Consider the following 20609-nt stretch of genomic DNA (forward strand, 5'->3'; position numbering starts at 1 on the left):
TTAATGATTTTACTACTGCTTCTACTTTAACTGCTACTGCTGCTTCCACTTATGCGTCTACTACTACTGCTTCTGCGTATACTGTCTCTGCTACTTTTACTGCTTCTTCTGCTGCTACTGCTTCTGATTTTATTGCTTCTACGACTACTGCTTCTACTACTATTACTGCTTCTGATTCTACTGATTCTACTTTTAATGCTTCTACTACTGCTTCTACTTTAACTGCTACTGCTGCTTCCACTTCTGCTTCTACTACTACTGCTTCGGCTTATATTGTTTCTGCTGCTTCTGCTGCTACTGCTTCTACTTTTACTGTTTTTACTGTTTCTACTTCTACTGTTTCTACTGCTTCTGTTGATACTGCCTCTGCTACTGCTGCTTCTGTTCCTGCTGCTTCTACTGCTTCTTGTATGTACTCACAACAACGAGCGGAGCGCCGGGCGTCTAAAACTCAGCAAGGTGGCTTAGTGCGGAGCGCAGCTGGCGCATCTGACAGTCATTCTGTGACTTCCTGCACCTAGCCTGGCACAGCAGTCGAGCCCACGGCACCTGGTTCTGTCCTGTGACCTCTTCCTGCTCCAAGCCTAGCCTGGCACAGCAGTCAGCACTACCACCTGAACCGGTTCACGGGGCCTGCCCGAGGTCGGATAAAGCTGGTGCGGGGACTGTAGCATATGATGTTATCAAGGGGTCTTATGAAGACAAAGAACCACATGGTGGATCTTTGTCCTTATTGGGGAAAGGGGAGAGTGAGAGACGGAGAGAGATGTAGTGTAGGCAGGTAACGTGCCGTGTGTGTGTGTTCGCGTGTGTGGGGAGCGGTGGTGCAGCCGTTAGCGTGGGGAGTGGTGGTGCAGCCGTTAGCGTGGGGAGCGGTGGTGCAGCCGTTAGCGTCGGGAGCGGTAGTGTAGTTGTTAGCGTGGGGAGTGGTGGTGCAGTGGTTAGTGTGGGGAGCGGTGGTGCAGCCGTTAGCGCTGGGGAGTGGTGGTGCAGCGGTTAGCGTGGGGAGTGGTGGTGCAGCGGTTAGCGTGGAGAGTGGTGGTGCAGTGGTTAGCATGGGGAGCGGTGGTGCAGTGGTTAGCATGGGGAGCGGTGGTGCAGTGGTTAGCGCTGGGGAGCGGTGGTGCAGTGGTTAGCGTGGGGAGCGGTGGTGCAGCGGTTAGCGCTGGGGAGCGGTGGTGCAGTTGTTAGCGCTGGGGAGCGGTGGTGCAGTGGTTAGCGCTGGGGAGTGGTGGTGCAGTGGTTAGCGCTGTGTCGCGCTACAAACCCGGTGACCCGAGTTCGATTCCCGCTCACGGCCACCACCAACACCCGGTGACGATTCTCTGAACCGGTCGTGGGCTTCCCGTAGGTCGACTCAGCCTCAAATGAGGGTGCTGTGTGTAAAAAAAAAAATTCTACTGGGGAGACAAAGGCGGCCGGGCGTGGTGCTGGTAGCCACCCACCATCACTTCGTGTGCCACAGCGCCGGTAGCCTTCATAGGCGCTGCTACTCGCTAACAGCACTTGCCCCTACAGCCTGTTAAGACTATACGGGGGCGGGGGGTCTTTGTCTTTGTACACGTATCTATAGCCAGATAGTCCCGATGCGAGAGAGAGCGTCTTCATGTTAAGTCTGGAGAGTTACCGGGGAGTTTGTATAATCCATGACTTTTGGAACCACGAATGGGGAGTTGATGTTGGAACCTTCTCAGGTTCTATATTCATGAAAGCCATCAGCGTCATCATCACCATCATCATCACCACTATTATCACCACTACCTTGACCACCATGATCGTAAGCACCACCACTACTATCATCGTCATCATCAAAACCAACATTCCCTTCACAACCATCATCACCACCACCATCACCACTACCATCATCATCACCATCATCGTCTTCACCATCATCGTCACCACCTCCATCATCACCAATCCAATAGCCGCCATTCGCTGCTAAGTGGCGGTGACGTCACCGCGGCGCCTGTACCAGGCCAGGTGCACCTTGAGGCCACGTGGTGTGTCGAAGGCTCGCTGCTGACTGGAGGTCACGGGACAGACCCAGCAAGTGCCATGGGTTGGTTAACTGAGATGACTGGTAGATGCACCACCAGCTGTACCCCCTCCTGTGCCAAATGTCTGCATCTTAGCTGCCCGGCGCTCTGCTCGTTGTTGCGAGCGTCGCTCCTCCGCCCTCCGTTGTTGCGGGAGGGCGACTGCCTCCAACTGCCCAGTAGCAGCGTCCTTCACGAGCCTCCTCCACTGAGGCCGATCTTGACACCGCTGGTACCAGTCATCGGCAAGTCCACTCAGCTCCACATCCTCCTGTACCACGTCACTCCATCTCTTCTCTAGCCCGTGTCGTGCCCGTTTAGCCCCCTCTGTGTGGTCAAAGTGGCTGGACATTCCAGCCAGGTTAAACCCAGGATGGATCGTAGGCAGGCCAGCCTGAATGTTTCTATCTGTGTTCCATTTAAGGGGATCAACGTTTCGCAAGCGTAGAGAAGGGAGGGAATGACCGTGGCCGAGAAGACCCGAAGCTTCGTGCGGAGCGACAGACCAGGTAGCTTCCACACAGCGTTACGCAACCGATGAAAAGATATTGCCGCTCGACTGATTTGGAGTGAGACCTCTGCTGTCAAACTGGAGCCGGTCATAAGCACACTGCCCAGGTATGGGAAACTCTCCACTCTCTCCACAACTGCCCCATCACCGATTGGGAGTTGTGGGGGTGGAGTGTTTGATGGCACAAAATACCCAGGCAGGTTGCTTAGTTATGGAGAGGCTGATGGTAAGGCCCCACCTCTTAGTGGCACGCTCCAGGTTCAGCAGCAGCGCCTCCAACTCCTTCTCTGAGTGAGCAGCACTTACCAGATCATCGGCATACATAACATGATTGACCAATAGGGAGCCATCCTTCGACCGCACCTGGTCATCGATCAGCCTCCCATTGTATCTGTTCCAGATGGAAATTGCTCCGGTACAGCTATTGAAGGCTTCACGAACTACGTGGTCAAAGATGATGCTAAATAATGTTGGAGCCAGATGACATCCCTGTCGCACCCCAAGGTGAACAAGGAATGGCTCCGACTCCTGGCCACGTAGTTTTACCCGAGCCCACTCACCATCATGAAGGTCCTTAATGATTTTGAGCAGAGAGTCAGCTACTCTAAAATTACGAAGAACAGCCCAGAGCCCAGGCCTACTGATGGTATCATAGGCCTTGACCAGGTCAATAAAGCAGAGATGTAGGTCTTGCTGGAATTCCCTACACCTCAGCTGTAGCAGACGGACAGAGAATATGAAACCGCATTGGGGCTCCGCAAGCCTCTCCTCAGCATGCCCGGCAAGACGATGTCGAATAATCCTTGCCAGGACCTTTCCCGGCACACTGAGGAGTGAGATGCCCCTGTAGTTGTTACAATTAGGATATCCTTCAAATCCTGCAGAACCCGTCCAGTGATCCAGACAGCTGTGATGTCATCTAGGGCAGTCTGCACACAAACTCCACCCTCCCTCAGCATTTCGCTTGGGAGATCATCTCTGCCCGGCGCTTTTCCTGGTCTCAGACTTGGGATCGCCCCTCACACTTCCTCGACAGATGGAACCTCAGCCAAACACTCAGAAGGGGTGGCTACTTCTGCCAATATTTGAGGCACCACAGCCCTAGCAAGGTCTTCCGCACCTTGCCCCATGATGTCTGGGCTGAGGGAATTCCCCTCCCCCAAGACATCACAGAAATGCTCTGCAGACCTGCCACTGGGGGGTCGGAGATCGGATTACCGTTCTTTCGCTTAGGGATGGTGATAGGTGAGGCGCTGAAATTATCTTCTTTTTATGGAATTAAATAGTGACTGGTGATTGCGGCCTACCGAGGTAGATTTCACCTCCTCAGCAAGCCGCGACCACCACTCATCCTTGCAGCGCCGCACGGCTCTCTCCAAATCTCCGTGTGAAGGCTGCGGTAAGCCTCCTCCTCATCCGATGTTCAATGCTGTAAACAATGGAAGTGGGCCTGTGGCTTCCCCTCAACCAGCCGGAACACCTACTACTTCGGCCAGGATCTCTGGGGAGGTCTGGACCGCGCACCCAAATGCAGTCGCTGCAGCTGCATGAGCCACAGTCCTGAACCTCGCCCATTTCCCCTCCGCATCAGAAGGACGATGCCAACCCCAGCTGCAAGCGATGTTGAACTATCCCCAGCTAGCTGAGATCAGGCCACTGTGGGTTTGAATGGGGTCCTAGATGGACACCCACCACCTGAGTGGAAGAATGGCAGGCGCATCTTACAGATGACAAGTCGATGGTCAGTGGGCAGATCAGCTCCACGGTATGTCCTGGTGTCAAGGACATGGGCCTGCATTCACGTTTCCATCACTATGTAGTCCAGCAGATGTTCTTGCTTGGACCCGGCGTGCATCCATGATGTTGTGTGGATGCACCGATGCCGGAACAGCGTGTTGGTAATTACAAGCCCGTGGGCTGCACGAAATTTTAGAAGCCTCCTACCGTTGAGCTGATTTGGCCCATACCTTCCAATCACTCCAGACCAGGTGCCAGCATCATGACCAACTCGGTCATTGAAGTCACCCAACAAGATGACTCTGTCCCGAGTGGCCACTTTAGCCAGCACCTGTGACAGGAGGTCATAGAAGGCATCTGACTCATCGGTCTTACCTGCATCCCTCCACGGATGTTCGTCTTCGGTGGGGGCATAAGTAACCACGACCACCACTCCTCGCCTCTTGTTGATGGGGAGGCGAGCCCACAGTAGCCTGGGGCTTACAGCTTCCCACACCTCACCGCCACGCTCCCACACCGCCACCACCATCGTCACCACTCACATGGTCACCACCATCATCACCACTCACATCTTGACCACCATCATTACGATGACGATCATGGCGGTGTCGATTAATCGATCAATTGGTTACCTCCCCCCCCCCACCAGATTGTCCCAGACAGAGGGGAGACCGCAGACAGCTGACACATGCTGTAGTTCCTGGGGGGGTCACAATAGCACCCCCCTGACCCTCCCCCCCTCTCTGATTCCCCCCCCCCTTACCCCTAAAAATTCCCGCCCCTTCACTGTGTGTGTGAGCGTTGTTTTTCTATGAACCTGCTGTGAATGTTGGGCTGGGTGGATCACTCTCCTTTTGGATGATGGGCTGGGTGGCTCACTCTCCTATTGGATGATGGGATCGGTGGCTCACTCTCCTATTGGATGATGGGCTGGGTGGCTCACTCACCTATTGGATGATTGGCTGGGTGACTCACTCTCCTATTGGATGATGGGCTGGGTGACTCACTCTCCTATTGGATGATGGGCTGGGTGACTCACTCTCCTATTGGATGATGGGCTGGGTGACTCACTCTCCTATTGGATGATGGGCTGGGTGACTCACTCTCCTATTGGATGATGGGCTGGGTGACTCACTCTCCTATTGGATGATGGGCTGGGTGGCTCACTCTCCTATTGGATGATGGGCTGGGTGGCTCACTCTCCTATTGGATGATGGGCTGGGTGGCTCACTCTCCTATTGGATGATGGGCTGGGTGGCTCACTCTCCTATTGGATGATGGGCTGGGTGGCTCACTCACCTATTGGATGATGGGCTGGGTGGCTCACTCTCCTATTGGATGATGGGCTGGGTGGCTCACTCTCCTATTGAATGATGGGCTGGGTGGCTCACTCTCCTATTGGATGATGGGCTGGGTGGCTCACTCACCTATTGGATGATGGGCTCTCTGCCCACTCTCCTATTGGATGATGGGCTGGGTGACTCACTCACCTATTGGATGATGGGCTGGGTGGCTCACTCTCTGATTGGATGATGGGATCGGTGGCTCCCTCTCCTATTGGATGATGGGCTGGGTGGTTCACTCACCGATTGGATGATGGGCTGGGTGGCTCACTCTCCTATTGGATGATGGGCTGGGTGGCTCACTCCTATTGGATGATGGGCTGGGTGGCTCACTCTCCTATTGGATGATGGGCTGGGTGGCTCACTCACCTATTGAATGATGGGCTGGGTGACTCACTCACCTATTGGATGATGGGCTGGGTGGCTCACTCTCCTATTTAATGATGGGCTGGGTGGTTCACGCACCTATTGGATGATGGGCTGGGTGGTTCACCCTCCGATTGAATGATGGGCTCTGTGGCTCACTCTCCTATTTAATGACTTCTATCGATCTATCTATTTATTATCGTCGCGATGCCTTTTTGGATGGGTTGGGGGGGGGGGCTTTAATTTGTTTACGTTTACAATTACGCGCCTGCGTGCGTGTGTACACGTGTGTGTGTGTACACGTGTGTGTGTGTGTGTACACGTGTGCGTGCGTGTGTACACGTGTGTGTGTGTGTGTGCGCGTGCGCATGTAAACCTGCGATTGGTTAGCCCGGTTGGCTATGGTACAGTATGACTGACGTTCAACATACATAGACGCGTGTGTGTGTGTGTGCGTACACGTTTGTGTGTGTGTGTGTGTACACACGCACGCGTGCGTGGTGGGGGTCAATGTGCTATGTACAGGGACGCTTCTACTTACGAACATTCGACTTACGAACTTTCAAAGATACGAACAAACCTGTCCCCTCCCCCGTGTGTCCATTTGCCTGTTCGGACCGAGAGTCGTAAGTTCAACAGCCGGGCAACGGATGGCGGTGGTGGCATCTACATCTGCAGAACGTGAAGAACCAGTGGCATCTACATCTGCAGAACGTGAAGAACCAGTGGCATCTACATCTGCAGAACGTGAAGAACCAGTGGCATCTACATCTGCAGAACGTGAAGAACCAGTGGCATCTACATTTGCAGAACGCGAAGAACCAGTGGCATCTACATCTACAGAACGCGAAGAACCAGTGGCATCTACATCTGCAGAACGCAAAGAACCAGTGGTATCTACATCTGCAGAACGTGAATAACCAGTGGCATCTACATCTGCAGAACGTGAAGAACCAGTGGCATCTACATCTGCAGAACGTGAAGAAACAGTGGAATCTACATCTGCAGAACGTGAAGAACCAGTGGCATCTACATCTGCAGAACGTGAAGAACCAGTGGCATCTACATCTGCAGAACGTGAAGAACCAGTGGCATCTACATTTGCAGAACGCGAAGAACCAGTGGCATCTACATCTACAGAACGCGAAGAACCAGTGGCATCTACATCTGCAGAACGTGAAGAACCAGTGGCATCTACATCTGCAGAACGTGAATAACCAGTGGCATCTACATCTGCAGAACGTGAAGAACCAGTGGCATCTACATCTGCAGAACGTGAAGAAACAGTGGAATCTACATCTGCAGAACGTGAGAACAGGGCATCACCTGCAGAACGTGAAGAACCAGTGGCATCTACATCTACAGAACGTGAAGAACCAGTGGCATCTACATCTGCAGAACGTGAAGAACCAGTGGCATCTACATCTGCAGAACGTGAAGAACCAGTGGCATCTACATCTGCAGAACGTGAATAACCAGTGGCATCTACATCTGCAGAACGTGAAGAACCAGTGGCATCTACATCTGCAGAACGTGAAGAACCAGTGGCCAAATCTACATCTGCAGAACGTGAATAACCAGTGGCATCTACATCTGCAGAACGTGAAGAACCAGTGGCATCTACATCTGCAGAACGTGAAGAACCAGTGGCATCTACATCTTGCAGAACGTGAATAACCAGTGGCATCTACATCTGCAGAACGTGAATAACCAGTGGCATCTACATCTGCAGAACGTGAAGAACCAGTGGTATCTACATCTGCAGAACGTGAAGAACCAGTGGTATCTACATCTGCAGAACGTGAAGAACCAGTGGTCATCTACATCTGCAGAACGTGAATAACCAGTGGCATCTACATCTGCAGAACGTGAAGAACCAGTGGCATCTACATCTGCAGAACGTGAAGAACCAGTGGTATCTACATCTGCAGAACGTGAAGAACCAGTGGCATCTACATCTGCAGAACGTGAAGAACCCAGTGGCATCTACATCTGCAGAACGTGAAGAACCAGTGGCATCTACATCTGCAGAACGTGAAGAACCAGTGGTATCTACATCTGCAGAACGTGAAGAACCAGTCTGCAGAACGTGAAGAACCAGTGGCATCTACATCTGCAGAACGTGAAGAACCAGTGGCATCTACATCTGCAGAACGTGAAGAACCAGTGGCATCTACATCTGCAGAACGTGAAGAACCAGTGGCATCTACATCTGCAGAACGTGAAGAACCAGTGGCATCTACATCTGCAGAACGTGAAGAACCAGTGGCATCTACATCTGCAGAACGTGAAGAACCAGTGGCATCTACATCTGCAGAACGTGAAAGTGGCATCTACATCTGCAGAACGTGAAGAACCAGTGGTACATCTGCAGAACGTGAAGAACCAGCATCTACATCTGCAGAACGTGAAGAACCAGTGGCATCTACATCTGCAGAACGTGAAGAACCAGTGGCATCTACATCTGCAGAACGTGAAGAACCAGTGGCATCTACATCTGCAGAACGTGAAGAACCAGTGGCATCTACATCTGCAGAACGTGAAGAACCAGTGGCATCTACATCTGCAGAACGTGAAGAACCAGTGGTATCTACATCTGCAGAACGTGAAGAACCAGTGGTATCTACATCTGCAGAACGTGAAGAACCAGTGGTATCTACATCTGCAGAACGTGAAGAACCAGTGGCATCTACATCTGTAGAACGTGAAGAACCAGTGGTATCTACATCTGCAGAACGTGGAAGAACCAGTGGTATCTACATCTGCAGAACGTGAAGAACCAGTGGTATCTACATCTGCAGAACGTGAGAACCAGTGGCATCTACATCTGCAGAACGTAAGAACCAGTGGCATCTACATCTGTAGAACGTGAAGAACCAGTGGTATCTACATCTGCAGAACGTGAAGAACCAAGTGGTATCTACATCTGCAGAACGTGAAGAACCAGTGGCATCTACATCTGCAGAACGTGAAGAACCAGTGGCATCTACATCTGCAGAACGTGAAGAACCAGTGGCATCTACATCTGCAGAACGTGAAGAACCAGTGGCTATCTACATCTGCAGAACGTGAAGAACCAGTGGTATCTACATCTGCAGAACGTGAAGAACCAGTGGTATCTACATCTGCAGAACGTGAAGAACCATGGTATCTACATCTGCAGAACGGAAGAACCAGTGGCATCTACATCTGCAGAAACGTGAAGAACCAGTGGCATCTACATCTGCAGAACGCGAAGAACCAGTGGCATCTACATCTGCAGAACGTGAAGAACCGTGGGAATTTCATCTGCAGAACGTTGAATAACCAGTGGCATCTACATCTGCAGAACGTGAAGAACCAGTGGCATCTACATCTGCAGAACGTGAAGAACCAGTGGTATCTACATCTGCAGAACGTGAAGAACCAGTGGTATCTACATCTGTATAACGTGAATAACCAGTGGCATCTACATCTGCAGAACGTGAAGAACCAGTGGCATCTACATCTGTAGAACGTGAAGAACCAGTGGCATCTACATTCTGCAGGAGATTCTACAACTTTTAAAGCCATTCCCCGGGTCCAGTGTACACGCCGTACAACGCGTTTGGAATCGACGAGAGTGAAGCTGGTTCTTTTACACTATGAGACATCTCCTTTACCAGTGGCAAAATATAGTGATAGGTTTTTACCCTTTCAACTGGTACAAAAACTGACACCTTTATACAAGGGATCATGTTTGCAATAACCACAACACAAGCAGTCAAATTGCAAACACAAAGAAACAACTCTGATGATGATAATGATATGCACTGTCCTCTAAGAAAAGCTGTCTCAGGTGTGGACCAATCAACTTCAAGGACAGTGCATATCATTATCATCATCAAAGTTGTTTCTTTTTGTTTGCAATTTGACTGCTTGTGTTGTGGTTATTGCAAACACGATGCCTTGTATAAAGGTGTCAGTTTTTGTACCAGTTGAAAGGGTAAAAACCTACTACTATATTTTGTCACTGGTAAAGGAGGTCTCATAGTGTAAATGCTTACCCCGAGCTCTCAATACTCTGATAGTACGCTGTTTTTGAGTTGTGCGCCTTTTGGCGTCATCTGGTCCAACACCATGTGAGACTAGGCTCTAAGAAAAGCTGTCTCGGGTGTGGACCAATCAACTTCAAGGACAGTGCATATCATTATCATCATCAGAGTTGTTTCTTTTTGATTGCATTTTGACTGCTTGTGTTGCGGTTATTGCAAACATGATGCCTTGTATAAAGGTGTCAGTTTTTGTACCAGTTGAAAGGGTAAAAACCTATCACTGAAGTTGAGTCTTGCGAGCAATTCGACTTACGAACACAAACACCTCTGGAACCGAACTCGTTCGTAAGTAGAGGAGTCCCTGGGGGGATTGGGGGGTGATTCGTGAACTCGCGGTACGATAATTGCGCACGGTTTTTTATTTATTTAACTACTTTGTTTGTGGGGGGCGGGGCAGAGGGGGTCAGTAGGGGGGGGGGCGTTATGATTGATGAGTCGTGAAGAAACTCGTTTACCCTCGCCACTTGACTAGTACTCACCCTGGTTCAACACCAACTCCACTTGAAGCTTCCACTCACTCACTCACTCACCCACTCACTCACTCACCACTCACCCACTCACCCATTAACTCACCCACTCACTCACCCACTCACCCATTCACTCACCCACTCACTCACTAACCCACTCACCCACTCACTCACCCATTCACTCACCCACTCACCCATTCACTCACCCACTCACCCACTCACCCATTCACTCACCCACTCACTCACCCACTCACCCATTCACTCACCCACTCACCCACTCACCCATTCACTCACTCACTCACCCACCCATTCACTCATTCACTCACCCACTCACTCACCCACTCACCCACTCACTCATTCACCCATTCACTCACCCACTCACTCACCCACTCACTCACCCACCCATTCACTCACTCACCCACCGTCTCACTCACTCACCATATAACCCACCATCTAATCTACTCACTCACCCACTCACTCACCCACTCACTCACCCACTCACCCACTCACCCACTACACCGACTCACTACACCCGCGATCCCACTCACCCACTCACTCACCCATTCACTCACCCATTCACTCACCCACCCACTCACCCACTCACCCACCCACCGTCTCACTCACTCGCTCACCCAACATCTAACCTACTCACACACTCACTCACCCACTCACTCACTCACCCGCCCACTCACCCTCACCACTCACCCACTCACTCACCCACTCACCCATTCACTCACCCACCCACCGTCTCACTCGCTCACCCACCATCTAACCTACTCACTCACCCACTCTCTCACCCACTCACCCACTCACCCACTCACCCTCACCACTCACCCACTCACTCACCCACTCACTCATTCACTCACCCACCCACTCACCCACTCACCCTCACCACTCACCCACTCACTCACCCACTCACCCATTCACTCACCCACTCACCGTCTCACTCACTCGCTCACCCACCATCTAACCTACTCACACACTCACTCACCCACTCACTCACTCGCTCACCCACCATCTAACCTACTCACTCACTCACTCCCCACTCACCACTCACCCACTCACTCACCCATTCACTCACCCACCCACCGTCTCACTCACTCGCTCACCCACTCACTCACTCACCCACTCTCCCACTCACCCTCACCACTCACCCACTCACTCACCCACTCACCCATTCACTCACCCACCCACTCACCCACTCACCCTCACCACTCACCCACTCACTCACCCACTCACCCATTCACTCACCCACTCACCATCTCACTCACTCGCTCACCCACCATCTAACCTACTCACACACTCACTCACCCGCTCACTCACTCACCCACTCACCACTCACCCTCACCACTCACCCACTCACTCACCCACTCACTCATTCACTCACCCACCCACCGTCTCACTCACCCGCTCACCCAACATCTAACCTACTCACTCACCCACTCACTCACCCACTCACTCACCCACTCACCCACTACACCTACTCACTACACCCGCGATCCCACTCACTCACCCATTCACTCACCCACCGTCTCACTCACTCGCTCACCCACCATCTAACCTACTCACCCACTCACCCACTTACTCATCCACCATCTCACCCACTACACCTACTCACTACACCCGCGATCCCACTCACCCACTCACCCACTCACTCACCCATTCACTCACCCACCCACCATCTCACTCACTCGCTCACCCACCATCTAACCTGCTCACCCACTCACTCACCCACTTACTCATCCACCATCTCACCCACTACACCTACTCACTACACCCGCGATCCCACTCACCCACTCACCCACTCACTCACCCATTCACTCACCCACCCACCGTCTCACTCACTCGCTCACCCACCATCTAACCTACTCACCCACTCACTCACCCACTTACTCATCCACCATCTCACCCACTACACCTACTCACTACACCCGCGATCCCACTCACCCACTCACCCACTCACTCACCCATTCACTCACCCACCCACCGTCTCACTCACTCGCTCACCCAACATCTAACCTACTCACACACTCACTCACCCACTCACTCACTCACCCACTCACCCACTCACCCTCACCACTCACCCACTCACTCACCCACTCACCACCTACTATATAACCCACTCAAGCACCCCATCTCACTCATCCACTATCTCATCCACCATCCCACTCACCCACCCACTATCTCACCCACCCACCATCCCACTCACTCGCCCACCCACCCGCTCACCTAACGATCCCACTCACCCACCCATTCACTCACCCACTCACCTACCCACTCACCCACCTGTGTCACAAAAAAATCACCTTGACACCTTGCTGGCACGGCGCGGATGTGCCAGTGGAAAACAAACACAAAAATACACATCTGATGTTTTATGAGGCCAGCGTAGCACGGCTCGGTTCCGGCTCGGCTCTGTAAAATGCCAGTGAGAAAAAAAACCCACCCGTGCCATGCTGGTCCCTTGCTGGTGCGGCTCGGATGTGCAAGTGGAAAACAAACGAATAACGTATCGTGTGTTGTGTGAGGCCAGCGTAGCACGGCTCGGTTCCGGCTCGGCTCTGTAAAATGCCAGTGAGAAAAAAAACCCACCCGTGCCGTGGTGCTGGTCCCATGCTGGTGCGGCCCGGATGTGTAAGTGGAAAAACAAACACAAAAAAACGTATCAAGTGTTGTGTGAGGCCAGCTTAGCACGGCTCGGGAACACAAAAAAACCCACCCGTGCCGTGCCGTGCTGGCCCAATGCTGATCCCATGCTGATCCTATGCTGGCTCGGTTCGTAGTGCCGATGGGGGTGGGGGGGGGGGGAGTTGTGTTTGTGTACCCAGGCCAGGCTGTTGTTGTTGTTGCTGTTGTTGTTGTTGGTGGTGGTGGTGGCAGCACTGCCGCGAACAACGGAGGCGGGTGGGCGAGCGGGCGGGCTGAATCGGCATGCGCCGCTGTGGGCCCTCTCGGTCCACGCGAGTCAAAGGGATCGCCCGTGCCGGCCAGAAGCTAACGCGTGGCCCAACGCTTGCCGGGGGTTGGTGGTTGGTTGGTGGTTGGTTGGGTGTGGTCGATTGAATTGGTGGTGGTGGTTGGTGGGGTGTGGTTGGGTGGTGGTGGTGGTGGTGGTTGTTGTTGTTGCCCGGCGGGGCATCGACGAGGCTGGCTGTGAGATGGAATATCCGGGCCAGGAGATCGGTCTCTTATCCACCACCACCCCCACCACAACCACAACCACCACCACCACAATCACCCCCACCACCCCCACCACCACCACAACCACCACAACCACCACCACCACCACCACGACCACCTCCACCACCACCCCCACCACCCCCACCACCCCCACCACCACAACCACCACCACCACCACCCCCATCACCTCCACCACCACCCCCACCACCCCCACCACCCCCACCACCACAACCACCACCACCACCACCCCCATCACCCCCACCACCACAACCACAACCACCACAACCACCACCACTACCAACACCACCACCACTACCTCCACCACCACCTCTATCACCACCATCTCCTCCATCCACCTCCACCACGTCCACCACCACCACCACCACCACAACCACCACCCCCACCACCACAACCACCACCACCCGCGCCACCACCACAACCACCACAACCACCACCACCACCACCACCACCACCCCCCCCCTGCCTCCCAACCGGCCGCGCGTGTTGCTGAATCGTGGGTGGCGAGTGAAGGTTGAAGTCGCTCTACGTTGGATTTGGGACCCTTCCGTTGATGTCCCTTTCTGGGCAGTTTGCTCGCATTAAATTTGGGGTTTGTGGGGGGCGGGGGGAGCCCCCCACACCTCCCTTTAAATAAGTCGACTGTCGTGTCTGTTTTGTCGCCCTGGATAGGAGAGAGAGAGAACGCGTTTGTGTGTCTTTTGTTCTATGACGTCTCCTGGCCAACCCCCATTTGGCAGAGCCAGGAGATTGAGTTTTTACCCTCGGGGCTCCTCCAGAAACAACGACAAGCCACTACGGATGGCCACGTGGAATGTTCGAACGCTCACTGCGGAGGAGAGGCTGCCACTCCTCTGTCGGGAGCTGGACCGGTACCGCCTGGATCTCTGTGGCATTCAGGAGGTCCGGTGGACCGGCTCTGGCTCCTGCCACCATGAGGGGTAGACAGTCCTCTACTCGGGGCAGGAGACTGCGAAACAACAGGGTGTGGCTCTTCTTCTGAACTAAAGAATGAAGGGGGCGTGGGAGCGTGGCGGTGAGGTGTGGGAAGCTGTCAGCCCCAGGCTACTTTGGGCTCGCCTTCCCATTAACCAGAGGTGAGGAGTGGTGGTCGTGGTTACTTAAGCCCCCACCGAAGACGAACATCCGTGGAGGGATACAGGCAAAGCCGATGAGTCAGATGCCTTCTATGACCTCCTGTCACAGGTGCTGGCTAAAGTGGCCCCTTGGGATAGAGTAATCTTGTTTGGAGACGTCAATGCCCGAGTTGGTCAGGATGCTGGCACCTGGTTTGGAGTGATTGGAAGGCATGGCCAGATCGGCTGAATAATAACGGTAGGAGGCTGCTAGATTTTTGTGCAGCCCATGGGCTTGTAATTACCAACACGCTGGTCTGGCATCCGCGCATCAACACAACATCATGGATGCATGCCGGGTCCAAGCAAGAACATCTGCTGGACTACATAGGGACGGATCAGCGGATGCGGGCCCATGTCCTTGACACCAGGACCTACCGTGGAACTGATCTGCCCTCTGACCATCGACTTGCCATCTGTAAGTTGCGCCTGCCATTCTTCCAATCCGGTGGTGGGTGTACACCCAGGACCCCATTCCAACCTAAGGTGGCCTGGTTTCAGCTAGCTGATGAAAGTTGCAAATGAGAATTTCATCATCGCTTGTGGCTGGGGTTGGCATCATCCCCCACTCCTCCAGATGTCGAGGGTAAATGGGCGAGGTTTAGGACTGTGACTCATGCAGCTGCAATGGCTGCTTGGGTTCGCGGTCCAGACCTCCCCAGAGACCCTGGATGACAGAGGAGGTGTTCAGGATAGTTGAGAAAAATCGACAGGCCCACTCTAATCGTCTACAGCATCCCACGTCAGAGAATGAGGAGGCTTACCGCAGCCTTCACTCAGAGGTTCGGAGAGCCGTGAGGCGCTGCAAGGATGGGTGGTGGTCGCGGGTTGCTGTGGAGATGGAGTCTGCCTCAATGGCTCGCGATCGCAAATCCCTATTTAACTCCATCAAAAAAGTAACCTGCAGCGCCACACCTATTACCATCATTAGAGGAAAAAACGGTGATCCAATCTCCGACCCCCAGGAACAGATTTGCAGATTTGCTGAGCATTTCTGTGAGGTCCTGGGGGAGGGGAAATCCCTCGACATGGGAAACATCGTGGGACAAAGTGGGGATGACCCTGCTGAGGCCGCGGTGCCCCAAATATTTGGAGAAGTCACCCCCTTTGAGTAGCTGGCTGAGGTGCCATCTGTTGAGGAAGTACTGAAGGTGATCCAGAGTCTGAGACCAGGAAAGTCATCGGACAGAGATGATCTCCCAAGCAAAATGCTGAGGGAGGGTGACGTTTGTGCACAGATTGCTCTACATGACATCATAACAACAGTCTGGGCCACTGGACGGGTTCTGCAGCATTGGAAGGATGCCCTGGTGGTCCCCCTCTTTAAGAAGGGGGACCGCACAGACTGTAACTACAGGAAATCTCACTCCTCAGTGTGCCGGGAAAGGTCCTGGCAAGGATTATTCAACATCGCCTTGCTAGGCACGCTGAGGAGAGGCTTGCGGAGCCCCAATGTGATTTCAGGAATGGGCGGTCCTGCACAGATGTCATATTTTATGTCCGTCTGCTACAGCAGAGGTATAGGGAATTTCAACAAGACCTACATCTCTGCTTTATTGACCTGGTCAAGGCCTATGATACCATCAGTAGGCCTGGGCTCTGGGTTGTTCTTCGTGCTTTCGGAGTCCCTGACCCACTGCTCACAATCATTAAGGACCTTCATGATGGTGAGCGGGCCCGGGTAAAACTACGTGGCCAGGAGTCGGAGCCTTTCCCTGTACACCTTGGGGTGCGACAGGGATGTCCTCTGGCTCCCACATTATTTAACATCTATTTTGACCGCGTAGTTCGTGAAGCCTTCAATATCTGTACCGGAGGAATTTCCATCTGGTACAGATATAATGGGAGGCTGATCGATGCCCGGGTGTGGTCAAGGGATGGCTCCCTAATGGTCAACCATATTACATATGCCGATCTGGTAATTGCTGCTTACTCAGATGAGGAGTTGGAGGCGCTGCTGCTGAACCTGGAGCTTGCCACTAAGACTTACCATCAGCCCCACCAAAACTAAGCACCTGCCTGGGTAGTTTGTACCATCGGACACTCCACCCCCACAATTCCCAACTGGTGATAGGGCAGTTGTCGAGAGAGTGGAGAGTTTCCCATATCTGGGCAGTGTGCTCATGACCAGCTCCGGTTTGACAGCAGAGGTCTCGTAGTGTAGTGTATAGCAGTGGCGGCTCCTGCAAAATCTCTCAGGGGGGGGGGCAAATGTCTGGATGATTGATAAGGATAAGGACCACCCATGCAAAGGATAAATTAACAGCTTAAGCATGTAAAGGCAACTTTACTTCTTTAATATTAATGAAAAATAAAGTGACTCTTACAATACATCTTGTTTGTTTCTATACTCACTATTAATACAATCCACTCATGTTTCTTTTATTAAAGATTCCACTAGGTGGCGACAAATAATTTTGTTGGATGAAACGTGCTTACGTATGATGACGAAAGCACGTTAGTGCGAGCCCTCCCGGAAGCCATAGAGAATGCATTGCAGCGCCCCCCGTTAAAAAAAAAACATCTTTGAATGTAAGTCTATGGGGCCACTCGGGGCGATTCTCAGCCAGAGTGAAATCGCCCAAAAAGAGGCGGTACTCCACAGAACGTGACATGACGCTGATTGGACTATATCCAGAGGCACAGTGACGGCTAGCGTGACTCTGTGGTTGAATGACATTGGTGGTGCGTCGCCCAATCGCCTTAATGAAGAAACCGCCCCTGGTGTATAGTAGTGTAGTGTATACCAGTGCAGGCAAGGTCGATGAGTCAGATGCCTTCGATGACCTCCTGTCACAAGTGCTGGCTAAAGTGGCCCCTCGGGATAGAGTCATCTTGTTGGGTGACTTCAATGCCCGAGTTGGTCATGATGCTGACACCTGGTCTGGAGTGATTGTAAGGCATGGGCCAGATCAGCTCAATAACAACGGTAGGAGGCTGCTAGACTTTTGTGCAGCCCATGGGCTTGTAATTAGTCGGCGATGCTGGGTGCTCTGTCATTGTGTGGAGTTATATTATCATAAGTTTCGCGTCCTTGGCCAAAGCGTTTCGAGGCGTAGTTAACAAACCCTAAGCCTCGTCAAGGCTCGCTCCGTGGTCCGGATTGAGTCGCTCTTCAATCTGCGTGCGGTCGTTAAAGCTCAGCTTGAAATCCCGCATCGGTGCCACCTTTAATGTCGAGGGAGTCGCATGGGAGAGAGAAAATCTATCCGAACTCCTCTCTCTCCTCTCGCTGTCAACGCGATTATTTGATTGGTTTGCGTTTTAGTTTCATTTATTTTGGGTATAACCCAAACTAAAAATAAGTATAACCCGTAAAAACAAAGTTTTTCACTATAAATCCTTTATATGCGTGGCGGCTAGAGTCCTCTCGTCCTCTGGCTTGAGATGGCTGCCACCTATGAGTCAGATGATTGTCTGCCAGTATTAAGCAATTGGTAATTAAATATTTAATTTGTTTTCCCTAAACAGTATAAAATTTTGGAGAAAAAAAATTTCACGAACATTAATTGTCTCGCACAACGAGTCTGTGTGCAAAATGTCAGCTCGATTGGATCACGGGAAGTGGGTTAAACAACGACCGAAAGATTTGCACGGTCGTAAGCGCGCAAGCAAGCAAGTGAACTTAATATAAAGGATTTAAAAAGAGCAACCCTCACAGTGACAGCCTTTCATGGGCGTTACTGCTGCTGCTGCTACTCGCTACTAAGAGAACTTGGCCCCAAACAGGCTGTCACAGGCTGTACTGGGGGGGTCTTCGTCTGTGTTAGTGACTCGATAGGGTGGTGGGTGGTAAACTGGGGACATCAATCACGATGCACACACACCGACGCTACAGCGACGACGATAACGCGCACACACACGCACGTACACACATACACACACACACACGTACACGCACGTACACGCACACATACACACGCACACACACGTACACACGTATGTACACACACGCACGTACACACACACGCACGTACATCCACACGCACCTACACACACACGCACGTACACGCACGTACACACACGCACACACACACGCACGTACACACACGCACGTACACACACGCACACATACACGCACGTACACACACACGCACGTACATCCACACGCACCTACACACACACGCACGTACACGCACGTACACACACGCACACACACACGCACGTACATCCACACGCACATACACGCACGCACGTACACACACACACGCACACGTACACACACACACGCACGTACACGCACGTACACACACGCACACATACACGCACGTACACGCACACGCACGTACACGCACACATACACACGCACACATACACACGCACACATACACACGCACACACACGTACACACGTATGTACACACACACGTACACGCACACGCATGTACATCCACACGCACCTACACACACGTACACGCACGTACACGCACGCACACGCACGCACACACACATACACACGTATGTACACACACGCACGCACACACACACGCACGTACATCCACACGCACCTACAAAGATCCCCCGTATAGCCTTAACAGACTGTAGGGGCAAGTGCTGTTAGCGAGCACCTATGAAGGCCGGAACGGCACACGAGGGGGTGGGTGGCCAGCACCACGCCCGACCGCCTTTGTCTCCCCAGTGGCGATGTTTACACACCGCACCAGGTACTCATTTAAGGCTGAGTCGACCTAGGGGAGGCCCAGGACCGGTTCAGATAATCGTCACCGGTGTTAGCCATGAGCGGGAATCAAACCCGGGTCGCCAGGTTCATAGCGCAGCGTAGCGCTAACCGCTACACTACCGCTCCCCACGCACCTACACACACGTACACACACGCACACACACGTACACGCACACACACACGTACACACACACATGCACGTACACACACGCACGTACACGCACACACACGTACACGCACGTATGTACACACACACGCACTTACACACGTATGTACACACACACACACGTACACGCACGTACACGCACACATACACACGCACACGCACGTACACACACGTACACACACACATGCACGTACACACACGCATACACACGCATACGCACGTACACGCACACATACACACGTACACGCACGTACACGCACGTACACACACACATACACACGCAAACGCACGTACACGCATACACACATACACACGCACTTACACGCACACACACGCACTTACACACGTATGTACACACACACACGTACACGCACGTACACGCACACATACACACGCACACGCACGTACACACACGTACACACACACATGCATGTACACACACGCACGTACACGCACGCACACACACTCACACACACGTACACGCACACACACACGTACACACACGCATACACACGCATACGCACGTACACGCACACATACACACGTACACGCACGTACACGCACGTACACACACACATACACACGCATACGCACGTACACGCATACACACATACACACGCACTTACACGCACATACACGCACTTACACACGTATGTACACACACACACGTACACGCACGTACACGCACACATACACACGCACACGCACGTACACACACGTACACACACACATGCATGTACACACACGCACGTACACGCACGCACACACACTCACACACACGTACACGCACACACACACGTACACACACGCATACACACGCATACGCACGTACACGCACACATACACACGTACACGCACGTACACGCACGTACACACACACATACACACGCATACGC

Source organism: Lethenteron reissneri, chromosome 70 (genome assembly GCF_015708825.2).
Source record: "Lethenteron reissneri isolate LAM-NWPU_2019-01 chromosome 70, ASM1570882v1, whole genome shotgun sequence".
In the NCBI taxonomy this organism is placed as follows: Eukaryota; Metazoa; Chordata; class Hyperoartia; order Petromyzontiformes; family Petromyzontidae; genus Lethenteron; species Lethenteron reissneri.